This window comes from Neofelis nebulosa, chromosome 6, assembly GCF_028018385.1.
Source record: "Neofelis nebulosa isolate mNeoNeb1 chromosome 6, mNeoNeb1.pri, whole genome shotgun sequence".
Taxonomy (NCBI): domain Eukaryota; kingdom Metazoa; phylum Chordata; class Mammalia; order Carnivora; family Felidae; genus Neofelis; species Neofelis nebulosa.
The window spans coordinates 133467402-133493822 of NC_080787.1; the positions used below are offsets into that span (position 1 = coordinate 133467402).

General features: G+C 38.9%; 1 protein-coding gene across 14 annotated transcripts in view; it reads right to left on the bottom strand.

Moving 5' to 3' along the window:
* Positions 1-26421, bottom strand: part of PLAGL1 (PLAG1 like zinc finger 1) — a 111762-nt gene that overhangs the window by 18831 nt on the left and 66510 nt on the right. For 6 of the 14 annotated variants that reach the window (XM_058735531.1, XM_058735533.1, XM_058735523.1 and 3 more), the window contains 2 exons: positions 11221-11294; positions 2283-2356 (listed from right to left, as the gene is read on the bottom strand). The gene's annotated coding sequence lies outside the window, so the exon portion shown is untranslated. Of the gene's footprint in view, positions 1-2282; positions 3491-7035; positions 7068-9195; positions 9284-11220; positions 11295-26421 lie in introns of those variants that run through there. The other 8 variants (XM_058735534.1, XM_058735525.1, XM_058735530.1 and 5 more) reach the window with 7 other exon arrangements.

The following is a 26421-nucleotide window of genomic DNA, read 5'->3' on the forward strand; positions in this document are numbered from 1 at the left end:
GTAAAGCACCCTGCTTACAATGCAGTTGACAAATGACAGCATACAGTCTTTTTCCCCCTAAGCTTTTTCAACAAATGAGCATCCAGAACTCACTTTACTATGACCTGTCTTCTTACTTAAGGGAAAAAGGTAAAATTGCCACACCTCTTCTGGAGCTCACTCCTCCTTCTTCTAGAAGGGTGTCTGCTCACCTGTGAGGACACATGCCCTATATTTATCAGACAGAATGACCCCACAATGCCAGAGTGAGAATTTTCTCTTTGCCTTTCCATATCACATCCAAAAGATCCAAACAATGCAGAGCAAACTGTTCATCCAGAAATACTTAATTTGAAATGTAAAAAAATGTATCACTGGCCCTTTAAAATGATTCCAGTTGTTGACTTTTTTCTTTTTAAGATGATACACATTTCATCGGGTTTCCATTTTAAAAGGCGCGGGCTCTGGACAGACAAGGCAACTTGTCCCAGTTCTTGCACTGGCCTCTCTGAAAGGGAGAAAGGAATGTCGGGGGAAATGGGGGCGAAAGCTTCAGAAGAGAGGAACACTGGCAAGCAGGGCCGCCTCTCCTTTTCACCTTAAGTCTTTTCTCTCCCCCCATTCACAGCTTTAGGTCCTTTGTTTGTTTAACAAACCATTACAATCATACCCAGTTCAATGGGGAGGAATGTGAACTCTCTAAGTAGCTGTCCTCGTAATCCACATGTGTGGTCCAGCCCACAGCCCATCCCAGGGGCTTCAGTGTGCGGTTCTGTGCTCCCGGCCCCTGGAGGCCAGGCACCTTGCTCACAATAAGCCCAATTTCCCCGGCCGCATGCTTGCTGCTCCTTCCCAGTAGCCTGTAGCGATGTCCCAAGTTGTTCCTCCTTTTCCCCTTGCCTAGCGACTGTACTGGCCGTCCTGTTCGGGCTTGTCCAGTTCAGCCTGAGACAGGCACTGCCTGGTGTGGCAGCCACCCCCTACCTTCTTCAGCTCACAGACTCACCACCGACACAGAGCCCACACATTCCAGGGTCTTCCTGGTCATCACACCCAACTTCCAACCCAGCCCTCCGACGTTAATCACACGGTATACAGAAGACACAATGGCAAGAGTCCCCCTCCCCACCCTTGCTGGAACTGTTAGTGCCTTGCTCAGTTCCTAGTAGATATATTGGCCACGTTGGGATGAATTTCAATGTCTTGGCCAATAAGTCAAAATAGCATTCAGTCAGATTATATTTCAAAGGGAACCAAAATACTACCTAGCAGAACGATATTCTAGGTCAAACTCATAAAGCCCTCTGTCAGCCCTGCTAGATAGAAGGGCACCTTTATACCCATCCAATAGATGAAGAAACTGAGGTTTAGAGACTTACACTGTTTGTCCATAGGCCCTGACAAGATACTGCAAGTAATGTTCTGTACTAAGCAGAGTGCCTAGCACAGAGTGAGTGTCCCAGAAGTGTTAGTTTCCCTCAATACCATTATTGACAATAATGACGAGGATGACCAGAGGTCAAACCCAGATGGTCTGAGCTAAGCTGAGTGTTCTTCCTACTCATACCTCGCCATCCTTCCTAGTTACACTGCCTGCATAAGCAGCGGACTTCAGCATTTTACTACAGCGTTTCCAAGTAAAGCCTTGGAATCTGTGACTGGATCCCCTGGTGCCACTGGTATGTGACCAGCATCGTCCTCAAGCTAATCAGTTAACATGTTCCACAAAGAGGACTTTTCTCAGGTACACAAGTTAGGGCAAGGTACCTTTAAAACTTTTGAGCTGACAAGGCGCCCCACAGAAAACTCCACAGATTTGTATGTATTACCACAGTCCGTGGGATGGTGGACAGTAGAGGATATGAAAAGTTGCTGACTGCATCATCTGATTCCCTGAATTGTACAGCATACTAATGCTCCTCAAAAAACAAAAGGTTAGAAGAATTCTGTTCTAAGGTATTTGGCAGTTTGAGGCAGAAATGTATTTATTCCCTACCAGAAAGTTTAAAAACAAAAAATGTTTGTTTTTGAAAGAGAGAGAGAGAGAGAGAGAGAGAGAATCCCAAGCAGGCTCCATGCTGTCAGCACAGAGCCTCACGTTGTGCTCAATCCCATGAACCATGAGATCATGACCTGAGTCGAAATCAAGAATCAAATGCTTAACCAACCCAGGCACCTCTATCCTAGAAGCTTTTTGAAGTACCTTGAATCTCCTTGACTGATTTTACTATGTGTTTCCAAGTAATTGTTAATAAACATGCCCAGGCAGAAATAATTTGAAGAAGCTTTCATTGTTTGCATACCTACTCGGTGACAGGAAACACCAGCTTCCAGGTGGTCATGGAGTCCCCTCGGAAGTTTGTCTGACGACTCAAACCTGTAAGAAGAGATCTTGCACACCTTCAGTGAATGAAGCTAGGAAAACATTTCCCCCCATCATGTTGCAGCTTGAGCCTGACTTCAAGAACACATACACACAATTGATGACTGACAGAGATTTCTGACTGCCCTTTCACGCATTTTCATTGACAGATCAATTTTAAGTGTTAAAATCCTGTAGTAGGATACTTCAACAGACACACAACCATTAACTTTTAAATGCCTCAGATCGACCATCTGGCCAAAGTCTTAAACATTTAGCTCATCTGATATATTTTAAAGGTATGATGAAGTTCATAATGCTGTAACTTAAAGGATTTTCAACCTTATATTACCTTGACCAAGATCTTTAAGTATTTATATTACAATTGGGTTAGAAAAACCCTGGAGTTTTCCCCTACTTTCTGCAAGTAGGGAAAATAACAAAACAAAACATGAAATTGTTTACATCAAATATTCAAAAGAGCACAGAGAGGAAATGGTATTTTTTTTAAAGCAACAGTATTAGAATACTATAAAACAGGTATGCAAATCTATGCAATAACAGAACCGGAAACAAATTGTGAACTGAAAAAAGCAATAACCAGCAGGCATTCATTTTCAAAAGCTTCAAATAAACATATAGATTCATCAGATGGTGAAAAGGCTGAGGTCTCCAAATTGAATACACAATTCAGTGGTTACCAAACCTGGCTATGCATTAGAATTGCCAGAGACATCTTTTAAAAATACAGATTCCGAGGCCACAGCACAAAGCAGCACAGAATGCCGTAACATCACTTTGGCACTGGGCATTCACGTTTTCACCAAGTTCTCCAGAGCCAAGTCCATGGCCAGCTTTGTTACCACTGATCGCTGGTGAGCATTCGGAAACCAGTATCTCTATTCACCAATTAATTACAAAACTTGGCTTCTTCCAATTTAGGACTATTCCAACCAGTCAATTCTCATAGGGGTAAAGGTTTTTAGGATTTTCTTAACCAGCACAAAGGTAAGCTTACTATGAAACAAAGCCAATTATATCCTACCTATGTGATTTATGCACTTGGTCGCCTGTTCTCTTAATTTGATTAAAAAAAAAAAAGCTATGTCTGTTTATTTTGTAGGAGAGCATTCCTTTTAAGTTAAAAATGGAAAAATGAAGATCATTTTTATTTTTTTATTTTATTTATTTATTTATTTATTTTAATATTTTTTTAACGTTTATTTATTTTTGAGACAGAGAGAGGCAGAGCATGAACGGGGGAGGGTCAGAGAGAGAGGGAGACACAGAATCGGAAGCAGGCTCCAGGCTCTGGGCCATCATCAGCCCAGAGCCCGACGCGGGGCTCGAACTCACGGACCGTGAGATCGTGACCTGAGCTGAAGTCGGACGCTTAACCAACTGAGCCACCCAGGCGCCCCTGAAGATCATTTTTAGACAACCAAATTTGAAAAATAACCCATCACAATTCAGGAAAAAACCAGAGGTGAGTAGGATCTTTGAATCATCCAGAGAATTTGTTTTAAATGTATTCCTCACTTTGCATGTATACACACTTCAACACATCATCTCATGGCCCATCTCTCTTCTCAAAATACCCACCATTTATCATGGTGATTTAATTGGGTGGTCTACAAAGGCCTGTATTATTTTTATTTATTTATTTTTTTAAAGAGCTTTAAAAAAACACTGAGCAAGAGAGTAAAGTTCTTCTGGAGGATTCTTCCTTTGCTTCTACTCATCTCACCAACGGACAATACCAATTTACAAATTCAGAGAGGCGAGGGCTCTCTTCTTCCCAAGGAAGGGCGCACATGACACGAGGTACGCAAACCAGGCAGTGGAGTGGCTTAGCTTCATTGTCGAAATATTCAAATGATCACTAAAAGAAAGCGATTCCTTTCTGAATCCAACAATACTCCTCGGCCTCCGAGGGCTCACACAGGAGCTTATTCTTAAGCTGTTCAATGTAAGCAGCACTAGTGAAAGAGGAGAACTCTGGCGGGGAGGAGGCCAAGTTCCTCTGCCTCTCCCACCTGCCATCTCGGCACCAGCCAAACGCTTAAATAGTTAACAATGCAACAGAGAACCCGAAAGCATGCGTGGCCCTGGGGAAAAATCGTGCGCGGTGTGTGACAGTTTAATAAAGCAGAGAAGAGACAGGAAAAATAACACATCTATGTTTGACAGGATGCTCCTTGCAGACTGCTTTTCAGGTCAGAACTTAGATTTCAAATCTGACAAAAGGGCTTTAATCATTCATATATGTATATATGTGTATATATATATATATATGTGTGTGTGTGTGTGTGTGTATACGTATATATACACATGTATATATAATCTTTTAATATATAATATGTAAATATATATTTAAAGTATATGGTAAAAACACTCCTAAATATACATGTTTCTGGGCTCCAAAGTAACAAGGAAAGTCACAGTTTTCTAGGAATGAAATTGGCACACAGTAAACAGATCATTGTTTTAAATAAAAGGGAAAATGTTTTTTTGGAAAATGATCTGTTTACATCTGCTTACTCAGATGTTTCGATGACAAAAAGTAAAATTTCCTGAATATAGAACATATGATTTGTAGAATAACTTTTTGCTGGCACGGTAGGTCTTCCTAGGCGTTTGCCTCTGACAGCATTTAAGAACATGCCCTTTTCTCTATGAATGTCCTGGTTTAGCTGCCTGCTGAGCCTGCACTGAAACCCCCATGAAACAAAGGGATTTTCCTCCACTTTCAGCTCATTCACTTCCGGCTACTCCTGATTTTTCATAAGTCAATTCTTCAAACTGACTTTTTTATTTCTAATGATTTGAGTGGGAAAGAATTGGGAAAGCCCCAAACACTGGGAATTGTCTTAGTTTTCAGTGAAAGCCTCCTCTAGATTGAAGATTGCAAGGTTTGTTTTTGAAAAGCTTTTCAAAAAAGGTGTGTCCGTGTGTGTTTTTCTGAACACTGTAATTCCAGATAGAAAGGAGCCCACCCAATATGGGAGATTACAGAAAACTAACTTGTATTTCACCGAGCAAACAATAAGATTATACCTCTGAAGCAAAGACCCTAAACGGGATATTCATGTTCATCTCAAAACAATGAAGTCAGTTTAAAGATGACATAGGGGGGCGATGTCTGAATACATTTGTGGGCCTGACATCCGCCCCTCTACCTTCTTGCACCATTTCTGGGGGACCACATTCATACCCCAACGTGTCAACTACTCCTTGGAGGCAAAGGTCTCCCAAATCTGTCTTCAATCCTGAGCTTTCTTTCCAAGTCCAGATGAATCCATCTGCCACCTCTCAGCCTGGCTATCTCACAGCCCTGAGGGTCACCTGCCCTAAAGCAGGGACTCCTCCTCTAGTATTACAGATTTTAGCTACTGGCACCACCACAAAATAATAGCTAACATTTACTGGATGCTCAGGTCATGGCCACTTTAGTCATGCTCACAAGCATATGAGTATGCAGTATTAGCCCCATTTTACTTATGGGGAAACTGAGGCTTAAAAGTTGCACTCATTTGCTCATGCTCACGTGACCAGCAGGCAGTGGAGCTGAGACCTGCATCCAGAGTGTGTGGTGTGAGAGTCCACATTATCAACAGGTCAGTCTCTTTACTGTGTTACTTCCTGGTCTCTCTGAAGTCAGAAACTCTGGAGTCATACTAGATTTTTCTCACTGACTAAGCTATACAGATTCTGCAAGCTTACTGTCTCTCAATCTGTTTCCTTCTCTTAATTTCCATAGTTACCACTGTTTGGGCGATGTTTTGCCTTCATTACAGCCTCCAAATCAGCACGGCAGGACAACTCTGGAATTTCGCTTTGTTTGTCCTCCCAACAGCTTTTCTTTCTAGCTCATTTAAAACAGGTGGCAGGCTCTGTAATTCCTTGTATTTTAGCCCAGATGACGGCACAGGCAGTTTCTCTTTGTTAACATCTAAACCCAATGAGGAGATTCTGCCTGACTCCTGAGACTGGAGAAGCAGAGGGCACATACAAGGGTGAGAAAAAGACCCTCTCCCTCCACCCTCCACCCCCCACCCCGGGGCCTGTAAAAGAGAAGGATATCTGTCAGCACCAGCCAGGCGTCCCTTGCGCAGCTCTGTTCCCCAGGGCGGTGAGCAGAGCCCTTAAGAGTGTGGGATGTGCTCTGGGAGACCAGACCCGTGGCACGGTTTCCAGCCTCTACTCAGTCCTGAGGCAGATACACAAAAGGTCAGAGGCCAGTCCCTCACCTACCAGGTGCCATGGTAATCTCTGGGTTCTAGAACACACCCCATGGGGGAAGGAGAGACACCTAAAAATGACTGAGATGAAATTTCCCTGTAGGTTAGCAGAATGGGGGCTGGAGTCTGAATTAGTTACAGGGAATTAAAAAAAAAAAAAAAGGAAGACTTCCTGCATACTTGAAGTTGTGCAGGGAGATTCAGACTCGCGGGGTGCCTGCATAAGGCGCCAAGAACCTTAGACTCATACGTATCTGTGCTATCGACTAGCCTCAATTGCTAAAACTGGAGCCAGAATGTTTTTTTAAAAAAAGGCCACCCCCTGTTGCAGACAGGAGTGTGGTCTCTGCAAAGGCACTGGTGACCTGGGGGCAGTCCTGTGCTTTAGAATCCTGGGGCGGATAGAGAAAGAAGGAAGGAAGGAAACTGTGCAGATGTTGAGAGTTTACTCACAAGATTAACTCCTCTGATTCCTATGCAAATACCTAGAAAGGGAGAGGCAGAGAAAGTTGTCTTTAAGGCCTTTATCTTAAACTCTGAATTGCTTAAAAACCAAAGGAAGTAAAAATGTCAACCAGGAAGAGGAAAGAGACAGCCCAGTCCTGTTGGTCTCAAAGCACAGGACATCCCTGCTTCCCAAGCCTGGCCATGCCTCCCACCCAGGTCAGCAAGTGGGACAGGAGAAGGAGGGCTGATTTCCATAGGATGGAAATGAGACTGTGTGGCAAACTGAGGAGTTTTCGGGAGAGGAGATTCCTACCCCGGGGGAGAGGCTAGAAGTTCTTAACGTAACAAATTTGCTGATTCAAACATGTTGGGGTACTGTGACACCAAGTGAAACGTTTAAGAGGGGTTCAGACTCTGAAACCAGTCACACATTCTCAAAGCACATTCCATCCATTTCAGTTCTGTGGCTGAATATCTGAGACCTTCAGAAGAGGTTTCCGAAAGCCCTGATGAAAACTGGAGAGGATTCTAGATAAGCCAAGATATAGCATCCATCCTGCAGAGATCAGAGTTTTTAGAACAGAGAGCCCTGGCTGGAAGAACTTCAGATAAACAAGAATCAGCAACCAGGGAGCCCCATATTCCTGCCACCCAGATGCCCACTGAGTCTGCCCAGAATGTGGGGCACAGACAGTGGGGAAGACGGAACTGGGAGAGGGGGAGTTGCCTAGGGAGCAAGTGCTCTGTCATAGAAGCATAGTGTGCCAAGACAGTGCCCCCTCCTGGCTTTGGTTATAAGGAAGGGGAATATTTCATATTAAATTGTACCTAAGAAGAGAACTCACAGGAAACATGGAAGCTAGGTATGTTGAGCCAGCAGGCAGAGGGTTGGAAAAGCAAAGCAACCACAGCATGGGGCCACTCTGGCCTCTGCTGACAACTGCTTCCCTTCTCACACCAGATAGGTGAGGCCCAGAAGGGAAGAGAATAACAAGCAGTTCATGAACATTCACATGGCCTATCCCCAACCCCCATCACCCAGTGTGGGCAACCACATGCAGAAGACTGCTCTCCAAACTGTGGTGCCTGAAAACCTGGTAGGAGGAAGGTGGGGAGATATGCTGGAGAATGGAGGACTAGCCCATTTTATGGGCCCAAACTCAACTTTCATGTGGCTCCCTTAAACTCGCTACCAGTCTGGTGAGTAAAGAGCTTGAGCAGCTAGGTCAGTGCAAAGGGACATTTCTGCGTGCTAGAGATCTAGGTCCATTCGGGCTCCTATCTTGTTTTTGGAGTGGCCCCCTTCATTCTAATCACAATGCTGCTGCTAGAGTGATTCTTCTAGCACGCAAATACACGACATCACTTGGCTATTTGGAATTCTTCAAAGGTCCCATTAGTTTCCGTCAGTTAAAACCAAGAGTCCTGACTAATCAGAACCACTGAGAGTTTTTAATCAGGAAAGCAGTATGCTCGGGCTTATGTTCTCCAAAGAGACCTCAGACAGATGTACAGATTATGCTCCTGGATTTAACCATCATATACACTAAAATCAATATAATAGTAATTCCCTTGGAAGAAAAGAAACCCAAAACCCAAAAAATGTGCACAGAAAGAATAAATGCAATAACTGCACACTGAAGTTGCTCTATAAAGCCGTTCACAGGGACTTCTAAGTCTTCCGTGAATCAGAACTAACAACACCGTCACAGCACTCTGAGTTGAACATACAGGGCAAATGAGAACCATTTTAGGGAAACAACATAAAATGATGATCATCTTAATGTGGCTCTAATTTACATGTTGATTGTGTGTGTGTGTGTGTGTGTGTGTGTGTGTGTGTGTCTGTTTTATGAATCACTTTTAATTCCTGTGTTCAAACAAAAAGGAAAAAATTACCTTGGTAAATGCCACATAACAGACCAATTAAATTATTCCCCCAATAAAGTACACTTTGTTAAAGTATAAACATGCGTAACTCCTAGAGCTATTTTAAACACACTGATAAACTGTGCTTTATTTACTATTTTTATATTTAATACTATCCTATATTATGACCACCCCCCAACTCCCTTCATCTCTGAACTGCCTTAATTTTAACCTTTTGTTTGTCCAAGGAGTCAGAAAACAAAGAAATTTTAATAATTCTTAGATAACTTTTCTTACCTAAAAGTGGTACAATAATGTATTTTAACCACTCCTCCCTTATTCTACTGTGTCAGCAGCATACTCTACTTAACACGAGGATGTGTTCCTACAGTTAGTTAAAAAAAAAAAAAAAAAAAAGAGTCAATTAAATGATGGTATTCATCTAGATACAACCTAGAAAAATGGTGTGGTATAACGCAAAGACAAGGTGATGACTGGCTCTGCTACCTGCCAGGTATGGAATCTTACACAAGTTCCCTAACTTCCCTTTTTGGCGACATCTATGTACTTTCCAGAGCTGTTACAAGATCACACATTATGTATGTACCTACAGAAGCACAGAGACTCATACAGAGTCTAAAGTGTATGTGCAAAAGAGATGGGTGGCCTGTTGTAAGTTTCAAGAAGGACTTTACACACTAGGTAAATTCACAATTAGGAAACATTAGTAACTTGTTTCAGAATGCAATATACGTGACAGAATAAAAATTACTGATTCACTTCCATAACCTTTCCTTAATTTGGACCATCATGACATGATTTCATTTCCTAACATGTGCTTATAAAATAAATTTCTATTATTTCCTGCACGCTACAAAGTTTTGTGTAGATTTTGTGTACTTTTGAAAGATTCCTAAATTCTTAAGCAGTGTGATATTATTGCTGTGCTTTAAATGGTAATATGTTTAACTAGAGAAAACAATTATAATTGGCATGAATTGGTTGTACAGGTACTATAAAGTCACTTAAGGATATACAGAAGTGATTCTGGCATTTTTGGATTTTGCTAAATTGTTCTTTTTGAATGTGTTGGTGGGGAAGTGGACTGGTTTCAGTAAGAATCATTTGGAGAACAGGAATTTAAACACACACACACACACACACACACACACACACACACACACCTAACATTCTCTTCACTCTGGCCTTCCACCTCAGGCAGCTGTGGATAACCTTCTAGAAGTTAGCCCCAAGAGCAAAATAAATTGGAAAGTGACTTATCTAGTGAGGGGTTTAAGGAAAAAAAAAGTGTAAGATGTAATGTAAGGAAACTTACAAAGAACACTGGAATAAAAAAAATATGGCATATTACAGTCAAGGACATTTTGCAAAAAAAAAAAAACAAAAAAAAACACACAAAAAGTGTGGACAGAGGCCAAGAATTATGGTTAAACAACACTGTTAGCACCGAAGCTACAAAACAGTGGGTGGGTAGCGTTAGCGGGGGGAAGGCAATGGGCTCACACAGAAAATTAATACATGTTACAGGGAAAAACCATCAAAATGTTGGATATGAAATTTAAGGCTGCAATTAGAGGTTGCTATTTTGAAATAGGTGGTTAGAACAAATTATAATCTCCATATGTATGATGGGGAATGATAAGAAATAAAAACGCCTGATAAATACTGAGGATCCTGCCAACCATAAGTTCTCTCAAATAAACACTGGATTTAGAAGCACACTTATTTCATAACTTAGGGAATCCGGACAGAATAGATGCAAATGGAGAATCACCTCATATTATGGTTTTAAGAGCATGATTTAGAAACTGAATTGTAATAAAGGCAACAGATTAAGTATGATTCTACATGAAGGCTAACACACCAAATTCTCCCCCCCGTATGTATTTGTCCATTTTTAAGATAATTTTAAAACATCTTTTGAAAATGTGAGAGAGGGAGATCACAAATTTCTAGTGAGCAAGTCATGATAAATAAAAAGCAATTGTATAACATCCCTTATTTCTAAATTAATATGAGTATCAACGATAGTTCTTAGCATATTCTCCTGATTTTTTTCTAAACAGTGAAAAATAGGTTTTCATATCCCTCAACCTTATTTTTCCCTCAAAGCCTCAAGTTCCTCAAGTGTAAATTCTCTGAGAGCAAGCATTTTCGGGAACATAACCCCCTCTACTGTGGAAAAAGCAGAAGGCTTTGGTGTGTGCTCTACCATAGGAAAGAACGAGAATACAGACTCACGACTGACCACGGGAGAGCAGACTGGGCAGAAGTCCGAGGGCTTAGCAGAGACATACTTACCTTTTTAAGTCTGAGGTACAGAGAAGTTTTAGATGTGACATGAAACAGAGGCCACATCAGACGTGAGAGCAAGCCTAGAACGGGGGTGGGGGGAGAGAGGAGAAATCAAAAGGTTAGGGAAAAAAAAAAAAGCATGGAGAAAAACCACACTGGTACTAAGTAAGTAGACATTTATATACAGAATATTAGTTCAGGTATGCCAAGATCAAACATTTCTCTTCGTCAACACGCCACAGTGCCATATTCCAGCCTTCCAGAGACACGTGTGCCTTTAAGTTTTACAGGAGTCTTACTTTTAGAGAGGCAGTGCAGTGATGCGGTTAGGAGCATGGACTCTGGTGTCAGAATGCCTAGATTCAAATCCTTGTGCCACCGGAGCCACTTAGAAACCTCATGCAATTTGTTTAGTCTGTCTCTGCCTCGTCCTCCTCGCCTGTAAAATGGAGACTATAACCGTACCTACGGACAAGAGCCTTTTGAGGATTAAATGAATTAATTTGAGTAGTGCTTAACAGTACTGCCTGGTAAGCAAGGAGCAAGCATGTATTTGCAACTATATTCCAGAGACCTCAGTTCAAGTGAAAATACCTCACAGCCTCAGGCAGAAATTAGACAATAATCAGAACCTTTTAAAAAGTATCACACGTGAACCCTATCCTTTGGGAAAAGGAAACCAGCCCCTGAGCAGGACTGAAGGTGAAGTAGGGAGGAGAGGAGAATATTCTAAGGAGCAAGGAAAGATCATTAAAAGGCCCAAAACAAGCACAGGCAAACAAAAACCAAAAACACCAAAAACCAAACCAAACCAAAACAAACAAAAAAACCCCAAAAACAAAACAAACAAAACTCCTTTCCTTGATTCCATTTTTACCCCCCCCCCCCCCCGCCCAAGACAAGGCTGCTGTGAGAAGAGAGGCCTGAAAGGCGGAATTTGTTGACAGTAAGCATACCCAATGAAGGTAATTTTAAATCTGTATTTCAGAACACTCTTTCCTGTAATTCAATCTAATGAAGAAGGAGGATGTTTCCCTTTCAATGACTAGATAAGCCTGTATTAGGGCTGCTTTATTTGGTCAGTCTCGATGGACGGGGAAGCCATCTAAGAGGGAAGTATCTGGTGTCTTTCTACAAGGAAGTTTGCTTATGGAGATAAACACACACGCGCAAATACAAACACCTAATATGTGTTGATCCCCAAACCTATTTTGGAGGTTGGACTCACATTATTTGAAATTATTCTTCTCAGACATTATAGCATTCTTCAGGCCTGAGAAAAGGCGCTTTTATGGAGGATCACGTAGTTGGAGTTACCTGATTCTATAGACCTAGCTAGAACACAATTCTTACTGAAATTATTTCCTTGGCCTGTACGTAGTTCTTTCTATCAATGTGGACAAAGATATGCCTCACTGCTAAAATGAAAAAGTGTGGTTTGATTTCCTATGTTTCCTTCCACCCTCTACCCCTCCCTACTTTGGTATGATGTCACATGAAATTACTTCCAGAAACAGAGGGTAGAGCAGCCAAGTTATAAAACCTAAGTGCTATGCTTACTGCTTTCTTATCTACAAGTTAATACTTATGGGGGCGAGAGTCTATCGATGATCAAGGCCATGGTAATTTTCCTATTTGGTAAGAAATCTGAAATCTCAGCAGAATCACAAACTGCTGAGTCCACCACATTCGTATGACCCATACAAATACCCATTCCTCTACAAGATTCCTACTGCAACTCGCACATTTGCAAACCTGTTTAAACTTCACCCTTACCTTTAATCAAAAACAGACAACCAAATAGATTTCTTTAAAAAATAATCTTGGTGGTAAAAACAAAAATATCATGGAGAGTAAAATATTAGCCAGTTACCGTACTTCTGTGATGACTTACCACCCCCCACCCCCATTTACTAAATTTTTCCATTACGATTCTAAGATGTTGTTTCCCAAAGAATGTTGACAACTATTTCCCACTTAAAGCTGTGGTTTAAAAAGAAATAGGTTTTAACTTGCGAAGAGCTCAGAATTGGGCTTGTTCTAGGGTCCCTGTGAAATCATAGCAGTTAGCCCTTTAGACTCAAAATTTCCCTTACACTTTTCACTGACAAATGAAGGTGTTGGCTTCCTTTGATAACGGGTTCATAACATACAGCAGTGGTAAATCTGGTTAAATAAACTGTCAAAGGATGGTTTGTTTTGCATTATTTAACATTACATCATAGAATTAAATCATGTAAAATGGAAGCTTTATCCATCTCCATCACTAAATGTGGTCAAGTGGAAGTCTACAAAACTCGAAATTAAAAGCTTTTTCATTATACTGAAAATACGTAAACCCTGTGTTGAGATTTAATTTTCGGAAAGAATATTAGACAACAGAGCTTAGACTTAAAAAGGACAATGCCATCCACTTTTTTAATGCTTCCTGTTCAGAGGCTGATGGACTGCTCAACAAACTTGCCAAATCAAAGAAGTGTTTAATGAAATTCTCCATAGAGCGCAGATTTTAAAAAGCTATAGCACCAATCAGGTAACAATAGATCAATCAAGTTTTCCTAAAATGTAGTATTTGCAGTTGAAGCCTGGATAAGCAATTACATTCAAACTAACGTACAGGGAGCTATCAATCCCCATTCATGCAGCTCGCATTCACTGAGCCAAGAGCTTTGCTGGGCTTGGAGATATAAAAATGAATCCGACACAGCTGCTTTACTTCCAGCTAAAAGAATACACCTAAACAAAGAGCTACAGGGCAATGTGTTAAGTGCGAGAATAGAGGTGTGCACAAAGGGCTCAGGGCCAAAGGAAGACGCCATAAATTCTTCCTGGGAAATCAAGCAAGCGAGGGGAGATGTAAAAGAAGGTATGGTGATGTTTCCTTGTGATAAACTCAAGATTTTTTCCTTGCCGTGTTCTCAAAAGTTAGGTAGTAATTCTAGGATTTATGAAATGCGTTAATTGCAAGTGCTAATAGTGGTCTATTAGTTTCATTTATGCTTCGCATAGACTTTCAGTTACAATATTCAAATAGAAGTTTTTAAAAATAAATGTATTTCCACACAACGCACACTGTCCAGAGCAGCAGGAATGGGCAGCATGAGTGAAATTTAGATGCAAAGTTCAAAGATGTTCTGGAACATAAATGAATGACATTCTTTATACTCAGTAATATTACATTAATGCTGATTTCAAGTGTCAGTTTTTTTCTTCTTCTTCTGAATGCAAAAATAAAAGAATTACTCGATTATATCATGGGTAATATTTGTCTTTCTCTACTTCTGTGTTTAAAATAGAAGGAGGGTGTTGAATCAACTTCTACTTAACATCATTTATTATGCATACCATATTCCTACTTATAACACAGTTGTGACAGAACCTCCATTGTTCATTACACACTAGCCCCAAACTCAAGTAATTCTAATGTAAGCATGAGAAACCACCGTCTCCTTTGGGGTGAATTTCCAAATTCCTCTGTGTTAAATTGAGGTCTAATTTTCCCTGCGCCTGGTTTTCACAAGAAGGTCCATCCCACCCCATGTGCTCCTTTTCAGCTGTCAATAAACAGAGGCAGTGAATTCCCCCACAGCTTCACAAAGCTAGTTAGGCAGAGCCATTCATTCCTTCAGGAAAACAGGGCATTGATTTCAGCGAGTTCCCAGGGAGCAGCTGCAACAAAGAGATCAAAGGCCCACCTCTCTTTCCCTCCACTGCTTCCATCAGGCCAGGCCCAGACAAACAGCGACAGGTTTCCTTGAGACAAGGAGAGGGCCCGGCAGACCACCTCATGGTTCAATTCAAATTCATCCGTTTCCTACATTCCAGTGACAGTCCAGAATGCTAACCATGACAAACCAGCACAATCGCCCGGCATAATATACTGCTCGCTAGTTCATCCAAGGTCAGAGGGAGAAAACAAGCACCGAGGGAAGTCCTCCACTTCTAGGGCCTGCTGAGCCTCAATGGCCCCCTGACATTCCATAAATAAACTTCGCCTGCTCACTCTCCCTTTCTTTTTCCATCCTGCAACCCCACAAGCAATGGTCTCACTTAATCTGCAATTTCTTTCGTGTCACCGTACCCAAACTATTGGGACATTTTATTCTCAACCTAATAGTTCTAATGATGATAGGAACATGGCTTTGTGGGCAGCCCTTCTCGGTTCACACCTAGTAAACTACCACCATAGGGTGAATTTACAGCTGTAATTACTAGGGCTTCCTTCAAGGCCTCATTTCCAGTGAAGGCCACACAACCTAAAGAGTCAGTCTGCGTAAATTCTGTTTGCGAAACAAAAAACGTGAACAGAGACAGAAGGGTTAGCTTTTGATGTGAACGGAGTAATCACCCAAACCGCTAATCCAAACCCCTATGTGACAGTCTGTGTGTGAATGAGCCCTGTGCAGCTCTGTGGGAGTGAGAGGACTGGGGGTGGGGGGTGGCAGGGGTAAGAGGGGCTAGAGGAAGATGGGTTCTCCTGATTGGTTACCTCTGTTGAACAGATTTGATTAAAAGGTTTCTGAAGTCCCCACTGAATTCTGAGCCGCTTCTTTGACACAACCTTCACGAAAGCCTGTAACAAAATGCATTTGTTTTGTTGCGCCCCCTTCCATTTCTGTCACTAATCCCGAGGAAACATGGGAGTGGATGGGTTAAATTTGAAAATTCCTAAACCAAAAAGAAAATAAACAATATTGGAATGAAAGGTATGGAGAACTCATTCCTTGACACAGAACACAACCTTCCCACGTGCCCATCTTATGAGCTTCAGTGTGACCGGGGGGGATCCGTTCACTGATTATTCATTTGACTGCCAAAGATGCCATTTTGTACATGGTACTGAACAGCCCTCCAAGAGAAGACTTTCACTTTCTCTCAAGCTGGGACAGAAATGAGCTTAGAAAATACAGAAGTCTAAATGGCACAGGAAAGGTAGCTTCCTAGTAGGCACAGTGTGACAGCTATATTAGGAACCTCAAAGCTGACTCTGGCACTGATCTACTTTGGATCTCTCTGTCTTTCTACTCTTCCAAAATGGAGACAGAAATATCCGTCAAGAATTCCATTACGAGGTATTGTGAAATAACCATTCCTCAAAAACAAAGTATCTCATCGAAGAACGCTAGTCTTTTGAGTAGAACTTCCTTATATAATCACTCTAACTTCAATAGAGCTGCTCTGGAAACTCACTAAGTTCCTATAAATCAAATTATTTTTTAAAAGCACTCAGAAAATTTACTACTTAATGGAAGTCTGTAGCAAATGACAAAATACACCCATCAATTCATTTGTATACCCTTTCAAAAGCATTGAAAGCACCTACAAACATCAATTTGCTCTTCATCACAACCACCTGAGATAGGTGGTTTTATTAGTTTCTATTTTTCAGTGAGGAAAACAGGCTTAAGAAAGGTAATAAATTGACTTGCCAAAGTCACAGAGCTGGTAAGGAGAAGAGTCACTGTGAAGTATCCAGTTTCTCAATCCCACGCAGTTTCCACTGCATGTAGCTACCATATGTGCATACAACTGCTCACTGAACTTCTCTCACAATAACTATATTAAATGATCACAATCTACTCCTAAGCCCAAAGCACTGGCCCACTCATTCAAGGACGCAGTGCTTGAGTATGGACTATGGTGTCAGATCCATATTTAAATTTTAGTGTCACCTTTTAGTAACTGTGTAAATTAAGCACTTAGTATTTGCACACTCAGTTTCCTCATCTGTAAGACATAAATAATATCTTCTGATAGGGTTTGTGAAGGATCAAATAACTAGTATAAAGCCCCTAAAGCAGTGTTAGCATATAATAAATGCTTAATAACGGTACCTATTATCAATGGTGCTGAAAATCAAACCAATGTAAAACTTGTCAAAAGAGAAAAACATGTTTCCTTTTCAATAAAAAGACATAAAATTTAACTTACAGCTTCTGGATTACATAGCTCTCTTTAGCACTAAAAATTTACCACTCGCATCTAATATTTTAAGGTGGCCAACTAATAAACCCAGATCAAACTGTCATAAAAGATAAGCTACTACACAAAATAGAAGCACTAATTGAATTGTGTTTTAAAAAGCTGATTGAAGAAAATCCCTGGCTGTTATAAAGCAGCAATGTGGTTTTTTTGTACAATCAGCTTTATTTCTTGCCATTTAACTATTTTAAGCAAGAATGTATTGGTGCTAGGCAGAAATGCAGACAGTTGCCACATGAAGGGCAAAATACATAATAGGAATATTTGTTACACAGAGCTAGTGCTTTACAGTTTTCAAATAATACGTATATTATTTCATTTGACCCTCACACTGCTCTGCTCACTAGAAGAAAACAGATGGACTTTTTAAGCACAGGCAAAGACTGCCAGTGATACACGGTAAATTTTTTTTTTTAAACTCTTGGTCTCATTTTTCATAACACCTTATCAATAGTTGGTAGTATGTAGATGTTACAGTACAGAGTGTACAGAATACTGTGGAAAGACAGAGGCCACTAAGTCTGGTAGAGCCAGAAAAGGCTGTGGAGAGAAGGTGACATTTATCCAACATTTTACCTAGTACAAAATCACATCTAGAATGTTAGTGATTGTCCCTGAGCTTGATGAAATTTTCTCTGAACTCTGAATATGCCTTTCAGTACCTTGGTTCTCATGCACTGCTTTTGTTTATTTGCAAACTTAAATGCATTTCCCTTTAAAAAAAATTTTTTTTTTATATATTAAAAGAGGCAGGGAGTTGAGGCCACTGCTGTTTGACTAAACACCACTTAAGGCTCTAATTCTACAGTTCTGTGATTTTTAAAATTACTGGTCATTCTTATATTACCTACTATATAATACATCAGTTTAAATGTGCATGTTAATGTATAGCCTATTAACATTGAGAAATATATATGCTTTTTTACTTCACTACCATTTATCTCAGAAATTAATAGTTGGGAAGAGCCTTTAAGAATATCTAAGGGAGGGACACCTGGCTCAGTTGATATACATGGGACTTTGAGCCCCACCCAGGGATTACTTACAAAAAAAAAAAAAATTACAGTATATCTAAGGGAACATGCCTCATTAAAGAAACTCAGCCCCCAGCAGGGGAAGTCTAATGGTTATTTCTTCCCTATGAAGGGCCAAGAGTTGCCTTTTTGTAACCACCAGTATTGTCTCCTCCAACATGAAACAAACATGTTTAATAAAAGACATCCACAAATTTGAAGACAATTTTGACAATCCCTTACCTTCAGCCATTACTTTGAGACTATTCTTTTCTAACATGGGCACATAGTGCTATAAATTTCCCTCTAAGCACTGCTATCGTTGCATCCTAGTTATTTGGAAATATGTTTTCATTCCCATTCAGTTGAAAATACTTTCCAATTTCCCTTTTCATTTTTTGTCACATGGGTTATTTGGCAAAAGTCACCAGCCCAACCATTTGGGCCGGGTGCATTTTCTTTTCTGGAAAGTTGTGGGGTTTTTTGTTTTTTGGTTTTTCCCATTTCATCTGTTATCAAATTTGTAGGCAGAGACTGATTGTAGTATTCCCTTATTCGCCCTATAATATCATGAGATCAGTAGTCATGAACCCTCTTTCATTACTGACACTGGTAATCTAGGTCTTCTTTTTTTCTTTGGCTAATCTGGTTATAGCTTTATTTTTTTGATCTTGTTGAGAGAACCATTTTTTGTTTTGATTTTCTCTCGTTTTCCTATTTTTCAACTCTATTGACTTCCCTAATTTTTATTTATTTTCTTCTACTTGCTTTCAGTTTAATTTGCTCTTCTTTCTCTAGTTTCATAAAGTGGAAATTTAGATTTTAGATATTTTATGATTATTTTAGATATTCTATGATTTTAGATATTATTTCTAATACATGCATTTAATACTATAAATTTCCCTCTAAGCACTATTTTAGCTTCCTCCCCCACCCCCAATTTTTATAAGCTGTATTTTCTTTTAGTTTAAAATATTTTTAAGGTTTCATGAGGCTTCTCTGACCTATGGATTATTTAGAAGTGTGCTATTTATTGGAGAAGTGTTCTATTGGAGAATTTTCCAGCTATTGTTCTGTTATTAACTTGCAGTTTAATTCTGTCATAGTCTGAGAACATACTTTGTATAATTTCTATTCTTTTAAATTTAAGGTATTTTGTATGGCCTAGAATGTGCTCCTGGGTTGTTTGGAAGTGTGTTGTCACATTTGAAAATATTTTTCCAGATACCTTTCTGTACTAATTCCTTTATGGGCAGGAGATATTCTTTGTATGATTAGAATTTTTAAAAAAATTAATTTACTCATTTTCTTACCTAGAATATGGTCCATCTTAATAAATGTTCTGGGTGTACTTAAACGTGGTGGGTAGAGTACTCTATAAATGTCAATTAGGTCAAGTTGGTTGACAGTGCTGTTCAAGTCTTCTCTATCCTTACTGATTTTCTATCTAGTTGATCTATCATCTATTGAGAAGGGTATTGAAATCTGACTGTAATTGTGGATTTATCTATTTCTCTTTATGTATAGTAAAACTTTATTATTAGGTGTACAAACACTTAAGATTATGTCCTCAGTTTAGCACTTTATCATTATGAAATCATCTTTATACCTGGCAGTATTTTTTGCTCTCATTTCTACTTAGAGGTTTTAAGTCAAGGCTTAAAAAAAAGATTAGTATTAAATATTGTTTTGTATCCTTTACATTATAACCTAATTGTGTCTTTAGCTATATGAAGTACATTGTTTTGCAGACAGCATATAGTTAATTCATTTTCTTTAAAAAAAAAAAAATCTAAGCTGACATTCACTGTCTTTTATCTAGAGTGTTTAAACCATTTATACTTAATATGATTATTGATATAGGTAGGCTGAAATGTTCATCTTGCTGTTTGGTTTGTATTTGTCCTATCTGTTCTCCATTTCCCCTTTCCTTTGCTTTTCTGTCTTCTTTTGGACTATTTTTTTCTGATTTAATTTTATCTCCTTTAGTTTATAACTCTTTTGAGGTTTTAGTGGTTGATTTAGGGTTTACAGTCATATCCTTAACACAACGTACCTTCAAGGGATATTATACCTCTTCACATAGAGTATAAAAGGTTTGTATTACATTTCAATTTTTCCAATTCTGACCTTTGTGCAATTGTTGTCAATACATTTTACATGTTATAAACCTCTACTACATTGTTACTATTTTTGGTTAAAACAATCTTTTTAAAAAATATTTAAGTTGAAAAAAATTTATATATTGACTCATTTCTGATGTTCTTTGTTTCGATATAGTATTACTTTCCTTCTTTCTTATGGTTTCCTGTAACATTTCTTATAGTGTGGGTATAGTAGCAGTGAATTCTTTCAGCTTTTACAGGACTAAAACAGTCTTTTACTACCTTTCTTTCATTACTTAAATTATGTTGTTCCACTGTCTTCTGGCTTTCATTGCTTTTGGTGAAAAGTCTACTGTCGTTCTTTGTTCCTCTAAATGTATAGTGTCCTGTTCTCTCCTTTGAAATCTTTATTATTGGTTTTAAAGTATTTGATTGTGGTGTACTCTGATGTAATTTTCTTCCTTTTTTTTTGGTAACTGCTGGTATTCACCGAACCTCTAAGATTTGTGGGCTTATCGTTTCCACAAAATTTAGCAAACTTTCAGCCATTATTTCTTTAAATATTTTTTCTATTACCTTCCTCCTTTGGAGACTCCACTTATACATATATTTGACTGACTGAAGTTGTCCCAAAGCTCACTGATGTGGTGTTTTCAGTGTGTTTTATTTTGTATAATTTCTAATGCTTTTTATCTTCAAGTTCACAAAGTCTTTCTTCAGTGACTGGTCTGTTATTACTCCTATTCAGTGTATATTCCATTTCAGATGTTTACGTTGCCTCTAGAAGTTCAACTTGTATTTTTTTTTTATAGATTTTGTATCTCTCCTTAAACCAGTGCTGTCCTCTACAATCTTGAGCATATGTATAAAATAACTATTTTAATATCTTTGTTTAGTAAAGCTGTTTACTAAATCTTTAAAAATCTGTTTAAGTTTAATATCTTTATTAAAATCTATCATCTCTGAGTCTATTTGTATTGACTTATTTTTCTCTTCACCAATGAATTTTCCTGTTTCTTGACATATCTAGTAAATTTTGATTGAATACTAGATACTGCACACTTTACCTTTTTAGGTGCCAGATATTTTGTATTTCTTTAAACATTCTTGAGCTTTGTTCTGGGATGAAGTTAAACTACTAAAAACAATTTGACCTTTAAGAATGGAGAGTCTGCAAATTGTGGCCCACAGGCCAAATCTGGCCCACAGCCTATTTCTGTAAATGAAGTTTTACTAGAATTTGGCCATCCTCATTCACTTATGTATCGTCTATGGCTGCTTGAACATTACAATGGCAGAGCTTAGTAGCTGCAACAGAGATCATATGGCCTGTGAAGCCTAAAATATTTTCTATCTTTTCCTTTACCAAAAAGTTTATGATTCCTCTTTAATGGTTTACTTTCAGGATTTTTTTTTTTAAAGAAAGGATCAAAGCAACCTTTACTCTAGAGCTAATTTTCCCTTACTACTGAGGCAATACCCTTCTGAGTACTCCACTTTATGCCACTTATACTACAAAGGGTTTTCTACTCTGCTGGGACACATTCTTCCCTACGCTGTGATCTATATTTGCCTTCCTAGTGGTTCTTTTCTCAGCCTTGGGTATTTCTCTTACATGCATGCACTAATCAGCACTCAGCTAAAGACTCCAGTGTTCCGTGTTCTCTTTGTGCAACTCTCTTTTCTGGCTCTCTGTCCTACAAATTCTAGCGGCACCTGCCTCCCTGAATTCCCAACTCTATTACTTCAATTCATGGTGACCACTGAGCTGTGTTTGGTTTCCTCTTCTTACACTGTGGCCGTGGGCACATCATTTGTTTTCCTTCTCCCAGCGTTCATGATAGTATACCGCTAGTTGCCCAATGTGTGAAAACCTATTTTAAATTTTTATGGGCTTTTATTGGTTCTATTTTGTTTTTTGGTTGTTTAAGGCTGGAAAATGAATCAAGTTCCTGTTACTACCTCATGGCTGGAAGTCATGAAAGTCCCCTCAGTTTGAAGTTCTAATTGCTTACATTTGTATTAGTGCTTTATATTTACAAATAAGTACTGAAAACTCTGCATTACCTCATTTCATCCTCTCCACATCACTAAGATACAGATATTACCAAAAAGCTCAGAAACTACAAAAAGTGACTTGTCTGGGGTCACATTACAGAGCAGCCCATGTCTCTTAGTCATTTTCTCTTCCATAGAAATAGAGAAGTTTTCAAAATTTGGGATATAAATAATAAGAGGCTGCCTTCTCTATAAAGTACATTGTAAAATAATTACTAGTATCTCAAATTATAGTACTGAAAAATATAGAATTAAAGGATTGTTACTGAATGTTGCTAATGACCAGGTCTATCACCTCAATTAATCCTCATAATCCTCATCGCTATTATTATTTCAGTTTTATAAAAGACAACTTGTGACTAAGAAAGGTTAACTTGCTCACAATCATGTACTTACTGACATTACAGCTAGAATTCAAGCCAGGTTACACTCATTCTAAAATTTGTGCTCTCCATGCTGTCTGCTCTCTAATTTATAGCTCTTAAAAAAAAGGGAGCTTTTGGAACTAAATTATGATAGAACACTCCAAGTCCTCAGTAACAAAATGGTATTAGGAGCCATTTATTAAAAGTATCAAGATCTATTCATTTTTACCAAAGAGCTTTTAATCAAACAACCATTGAAAAAGAAAATGAAGTATGTTCTTAGAAGAAATTTCAAACCTAGTTTTTCTCCCTGTAATACTTAGAAACATATAGATGATTGAGATTTTGGATGCTTTTTAATCATGTTTCATCTAACTGAAGTTCTCAAATCAAGCATTTAAAATTCCCTTACTGAGTTATCTGGGAAAGCCTACAACTGAACAAAACTCAGTTGAGCTTGAGCTCCTGCAACAGAATTTTCTTACCTCTAAATACTGAAAATATATTCAGCTTTCTTAAGATCTTACTACTTATTTTCTGGTAACAAAGCTATATATACTTACCGTAGGAAATTCTGAAAATACACATTTTTTATTTGCATTATTCTCAGTATGTCAGTTTCTTGCTAGCCATAAGAAATGAACCTATTATCTTAAGCTTCCAATTATTGCCACTAAATGTATACTTATCATCTCTACTTTATGTAATTGCGTTAATTCTAAAAGTTTCATAATTCATTTTCAGAACTGTATAGGTCTATCATCATATTGCCTACAGATTTTAGCGTTATCTCCTCTTCTAATAACTATACTTGTTACTTGTCTGTCTCACTGACTGGCTAGAACTTCTACTACCCATGTTAGCAGACATCATGTCACTACTCTTGATTTTGATGGAAATGTTTGTGACCTTTGCTATTAATAAATCTGTTAAGATTCAAAACAAATATTTTATATCCAAAATAAGAAAGTACTATTCCTAAGGGATGACCAGAAATGGGTGTTTAATGTTGTCAAATGTCCCACAAAACTCTAAGTTCACATTTAAAAAAATTATTAATATGGTGTAGTTTTTCCAGAAGATTCCCAAATACTGAATCATTTTTGTACTCAGGGCAAGTCCAATTGGTTATAGTAGACAGTTCATTTTAAAATCTTATTTGTAGACTTTACATTTATTCTCCTGACAATATTTTAAAAGTTTTGTGTTGGCCATTACATTTTAATGACGGTTATACAAATCAATATATCTATTTTACCTTTCTGAGCTGTGGAAGTTATGTAGCATGGAAGTAACTATTACATGAACATTAGGAAGAATCAATCTGACAGGCAAACCAAGTCAAAATAACCTTTAGTACCTTAATCACTAAAAGTTTTAAAGCTTATTTATATAGAACTTTATATCATGTTCACTTAAATTTTTCTTATTTTCCTCTCTATTTCTCTGATATATATACACATATTTTGGTAACCTAGTATATGGGCAATTTTTGTAAGTCTTCCAAAGGTATTATAGTGTATGGCTGTACTTATCTTTCGTCTAATGGTTTGTTAACAGTTATGGGGATCCATGACAAGATATGAATTATTTATTTATTGCCACTTCCAGCAGAAAAAATCAAAATCCCATGGAAAAATTCCAGTTGGCCTGGCTTGGATCACATGCCCATCCTAGGACTGGAAAGCAGAAGGACAAGATACAAAAACTGCCTCAATGCGAGTCACTTACCCATCTTTGTGAGTCAGGAGGCAACAACAGAAGGGCATATTAGACAAAGTCAGTAACTACTACATAATCCCTTTCCCCTGTTCCACTTGTGGAGTTCATCTTTGAATGAAGGGAAGACAAATAAAATATATATTAGATGGTGATTAAAAACTAAAGTACTTAAGAGATAAAAGACCATTAAGAGAGTAAAGGGAGGGAGAAATAACAGCAATTCAAAATAGGCTGGGGCACCTAAATAGCTTAGTTGGTTAAGCGTCCAACTCTTGATTTCGGCTCAGGTCATGATCTCATGGTTTGTGAAATCGAGCCCCATGTCAGGCTCTGTGCTGACTGCAAGAAGACTGCTTGGGATTCTCTCTCTCCTTCTCTCTCCCTGCCTCCACCCCAAATAAATAAATAAACTTAAAAAATGTTTAACAAAACAAAAACAAAACAGGCTGGTCAGGGAAGGCCTAGGTGAGGAGATGACAATTTAGCAAATACCTGAAGGAGGTAAAGAAGCAAGTCTTATGGCTTCTTGTGGCCACAATAACTGCAAAACCCTAACTTGGAAGAAGAATATTGATATGGGTAAAGCAGTGAGTGAGGGGGAGCAGTAGAAGGTTAGGTCAGAGGTAATGGGGGCCCATATCATGTAGAAGATGATAAACCTCTATATAAAGAGAGGCACTGAGGCATTGGAGCAGAAAAGTAATGTGACCAGACTTAGAGTTTTAAATAATTTATCTGGCTGCTCTTTGGAAAATGGATTATAGGAGAAAAAGTATGAAAGCAGAAAGACCATGGAGTGCCTGGCTGAGCAGGTTAAGCATTGGCTCTTGATTTTGGCTCAGGACATGATCTCATAGTTGTGAGACTGAGCCCTGCATAGGGCTCCTCACGGAGTGTGGAGCCTGCTTGAGATTCTCTCTCTTTCTTTCTCTTTCTCTTTCTCTCTCTCTCTCTCTCTCTCTCTCTCTCTCTCTCTCTCTCTCTCTCTCTCTCCCCCCCCCCCCCCCCCACTTGCCCTTCCCCCTTGAGCTCTCTCTCTCTCTCAAAAAAAAAAAAAAAAGGGCAGGGAGAACAGTAAGGAGCCTATTTTAATAAAAAGATGATGAATGATGATGGTTTGGGCCAGTATGAGAGTGGAAGAAATGGTGAGAAGCAGTCATCTTCTGGATATATCTAAGGTAGAGCTAACAGTATTTCCTGACAGCTAGATAAACATAAGGTGAGATAAAGAAGAAATGACAATGGTGTCAAAGAGTGTGGTGTGAGAAAATAGAGTAACAGAGTTAATATTTATGAATGATAGAGTTGCCATTTACAGAGATGAAAAAGACTAAGGAAGAGGAAAGTTTAGTTGAGAGTGGAGAGGAAGCTAACTGTTGACATATTAGGTTTGGTATGCCTGGTAGACATTCAGCAATTGGGTATTTAAATTTGGAGTTCAGGAGAGAGGTTCACAATGGAGATATAAATTTGGTAGATATCAGCATATATGTGTAGTTAAAGCCATGAAACTGAACCAGCTTAGCTAGGAATAAGTGTAGGCAGAGAAACAGTATAGGAACTGTCCTGGGTCACCCAGTGTTTGGAAGTCAGGGCAATGAAGAGATATCTGCAAGGAAGACTGATACGAGTGGTCATGGTAACTGGAAGGCAGCTGGGAAAGTGTGGAGACTCAGAATGCTAGGGAGGTGCAAGACTGACAGGGTCAATGATACTGGTAGGTCAGGTAAAATGAAGGCTGAGAACTGTGAGATTTGCAACATGGAGGTCACTGGTGACATTTAAGACAGTTTTGGTAGAATGATGAGAATCAGTCCAGACTGAAATGGGATCAAGACAGAATGGACAGAAAGACTGAAAAATTGTGTAGAAGAAAATGGAAATGAAATGGATTGGTAACTAGGGAGAATGGGAAGTAAATAATTTTTTTTAAGTAAAAGAGGCAGGAAATCCATAACTCAG